At 27.1% G+C, this 3942-nt stretch overlaps 1 long non-coding RNA gene across 1 annotated transcript; it reads left to right on the forward strand.

The window, feature by feature from the left end:
- Positions 1–1284: 1284 nt before the first annotated feature.
- On the forward strand, positions 1285–3417 carry LOC111895975 (uncharacterized). The gene is made up of 3 exons (XR_008232256.1): positions 1285–1421; positions 2950–3012; positions 3236–3417. It is a non-coding gene; the product is annotated as an uncharacterized LOC111895975 (long non-coding RNA).
- The last annotated feature ends 525 nt before the right edge of the window (positions 3418–3942 follow it).

Consider the following 3942-nt stretch of genomic DNA (forward strand, 5'->3'; position numbering starts at 1 on the left):
ATAATGGATGAAGCATATAAATTTAAACTAAAGGTGACAAAAATTGCAACTTTTTACGATATGATGGACAGTTTGAGTTAATTTTTGAAAATAGAGTGCCTTTGTGCAATTGCACGATGGATTATTCATTTAGTTTACTCATTTTTATGGAAAATTATCAGAAAAGTTTTAATATTTGCAAAAAAGTTTCACTATAGTCAAAGAAAATTTTGAACATAAAAGTATCGATTATTTCATTTTGTTTCAAATTAACAAAAACAACTTTTTTTCTTTTAATAGGAAATGACATTATCGTGTAAAAATATGGGACTAAAGTGGAACTTTTTTAAAATTTTGACACTTTATTTTTCTTTATTTTCTCCCAAAAAATTAAATTACCTTAACTTTTTATTACAATTAAAATATTAATTGTGAGACTCGTATATTACATGATTTCATTTAAAAAATTGTTAAATACAAAGGTCAAAATATTTGAGTTCTTTGAATTTATAAGAAAATAAGAAAAAATAATGATTTATGATTTATTATTAAAGAAATGTTTTTTATCTTTTAAATTTAAACACATAATTTAAATAAAAAAGAAACTAATGAGCTTTAATTTTGAGAATTTTGAAATTAAAAGCTAATTTTATTAGTGAAATTAATATTCATTTATTACTATATTTATTGCAATTATTACATTAAAATATTGTGTTGAATTTAATAAAATAGAAGAACCCATAAAATGACATGTGGAAAAAAAATTAATTCAAATTAATTATAAAAAGACATTTGGCAACCTGAATGAAAATATGGAAAAAAAAACTTTCATTTGTAACCGAGGATTTTACTAGGTTAAAATAAGGAGTAAATTACACTAATGGTCCCTACGATTTAGGATAATTTGCGTGTTTGGTCCGTAGTTTATTTTTTTAACTCGGAAGGTCTCTACTGTTTGTTTTTGTTACGCGATTAGTCACTGTTTTTCCTAAAAAGACTATTTTAGCAATTGATTTTTAAATATATTTAAATCAACATATCCTCAACCTCACCCCCCACCTTACCTTACCTACCCCACTATTTTTTTGTATTTAAATAATAGTCTTTTTAGGTAAGATAGGGATCAAGTGTTTAACAAAAACAAATAGTAGGGACCAAACACGTAAAAAAACAAACAACAGGAACCAAACGCATTAAAAAAATAAATTAAGGACCAAACGCATAAATTTCCCCAAACCATAGGGGACCATTCGTATAATTTACTCTAAAATAAACACATTTTGATCACCTAATAGGCGGCTCATCCGTCTAACCATATCTCAATGTCGGTAATTTCTCCCTCCCCATCCCTCATTGTCGGTAATTTCAGGAGGCGGATTGCATCTGCTCTTGTCGCCAATTTCATCAAATCTTTGTTGATCATGTCTATCTACTAGTACCGGGTATAGAGCCTTAATCTTTCTCGCTCAAGCTTCTCTTCTACACAACTTAGGGTAAATTTAGTCATAGAGTCAAAACATAACCAATGTTTCATTGGTTTCTTGAATTTGTTTGAGAGTTGATGTCTCGATAGCATAGGTCATCAATATTTTTTTGTCCTAATTAGCCATCGTTGTTTTTTTTTTTTTTTTTTTTTTTGTTTTTTTTTTTTTTTTTTTTTGTGTGTGTATGAATTTATTATTTGATTTTCTGCAAAGAACTTGGTATGATATGTTTGGGTTAGTAAATAGGGTTAGGTGGATTAAAGACCCCCATCTTAGATTCTTATATAATGCTTTTTAAGTTTTTTTTTTATTTTACCTGAACTTGTAACTGCTCTATTTCTTTTGTCTCTTTTTGTCTGACCTGCACCACTTCAGCAAGATGACGTTGGCAGGTCCTTTTAATAGTATCATATTCTTAAAAATCAATATGTTAATCTATAAGTACTGTTTTTTTGGTTATTAGTTGGTAGGCTAGATATCGATCAATAAATAAATAAATGGTTTTCATTTTTTATTTTTCATTTAAAAAGTAATCTATCTTATATCAATCTTTTAATCATGCTTCTCTTACGATTGAATTACAGGTTCAATTGTTACCATTAAATTATAGATCCTATGATATTTATGTTTCGATGAAATTACAAGTTTACTATTATGAATTTCTTTTTGTTTAATTCTTCTATTTCGTGATTATACAAATTATATCAAACTTCAAACAAATATAATTTCTTTATGCTTCTGTTTTGTGACTTTCGTTTTTGTTTTATGCATTTCTTTGATGTTGATTTACTTTCGTTATATGAATTTCTTTATTATGTGATGTAAATGCTTCCATTAACTTATTTCCTATTTCTTTAATAAGAATGGTAATGGAGTCTCATATTATATGTAATAAACGTGTCATGCAAAATAGTACCAAAACAAGATAAATTCAAAAATTGTCGGTACCAAATTAGGTCGAGTACCCGTATATGTTCACCGTAAGTTCATACGCCCCAAAAGACATGAAGAATATTAGAAATCAATAACATAATATTGTTATAAAAGGTAAATTATATTCAAAATAATTATTAACACCTATTAAGACACCCTATAAACATCTTTATTAAAACATCCTTTAGACACCTTATAGACATCTTTATCAAAAGTCAATTAATAAGTAACTATTTTTATTTATCTTTTCCAAAAATGGAACGTCCATTTAGCAGATCCCTAATTTAATGTTGTCATTGACTTCAAGGTACCATGGGAAATCTTGGCGATTTGATGTATTTATGGGATTGGATGCTAGCAGATGAAAATGATGGTGATTGAGATATTAAGAATATAATCTACTTTTACATTTTTATAATAAAATTGTTCCAATGCTTAATTTTTTGTGTTTATCTAAATGGTTTATACCTTAAATAAATAACGTGTGATATATTTTTTTTCCATTTGTTTTCATTTAAATGAGTCAAGACTTGATGTGTTTTATCCGGTGCAGAAGCATATGGGATAACTACCTCTTGGAGGTCGAGAGTGAGTTATGGTCTATGTTTGGTATAAGGTAAGCACTTATTGCTTATTATTTGTAACTTTTTTGTGTAAATTGACTTGTCTTTTATTACCCTTGTAATCGCTAAGGTATCTCATTGTTAGTAATTCTTTTCATTTTTTTTTTGTTTTAAATTGATTTATTAGTTATTATCTTTGCAATCGATTGGTTTCATCACTAGTTAACTTCTCATTTGATTTCAATACTTATTTTTATCTATGTGTTGCGTTGCCAGATACTTTGTTTTTGGGGAATATGATTGGTGAGTGGCAGGTTAAAAAGAGGTCGTCATTAAAGAAACATTATGATTGTAATTTGACAACTTTATGTTGACTATGATTTGTGGTTATTATTTTGAGTTTGGACATATATGTCAAAGTAAACAATAAGTTTATTTATGATATCTGTGTTATTTGATATCGTGTAATTGAAATAGTAATTAATAGAATTTGTAGTGCTTGAAACAATGATGTTACATGCATCAGAAGAAAAAAAATGTTGTGTTAACATTAGACAACTTCAAAATAAGTTTGCTTTATATTGATGAAAATGTTGTATTTTTATAAAAGAAGATAAAGTTGCATTTCAGTGTAAACAAAGTTTGTATTTATTGCAACTGAAATCATAAAAAGGCAGCATTTATTATTAAAAAAAAAGGTTGTTTTTTTACTAAAAATATAATAATTGTTGCATTTGATTGAAGAAAGGGTTGCAAATTTGTAAACAAAAACATAATAACAGTTGCATTTAAGGATAGAAAAGGTTGCATTTGATTGTAATGAAAAAGTTTAATGTCCATGTAAACAAAAAAGTTGCATTTGATCTTATAAAAAGTTACACATGTAAACAGGTTGCACTTGACCAATACATGCAACGCTTAAATAAAGGTTGCATTTTCTATAAAAAAAAAGGTCGCTTTAGGTCCAAGGCAACTTCAACTGA

The sequence above is a fragment of the Lactuca sativa genome, chromosome 4, assembly GCF_002870075.4.
Source record: "Lactuca sativa cultivar Salinas chromosome 4, Lsat_Salinas_v11, whole genome shotgun sequence".
NCBI lineage: Eukaryota > Viridiplantae > Streptophyta > Magnoliopsida > Asterales > Asteraceae > Lactuca > Lactuca sativa.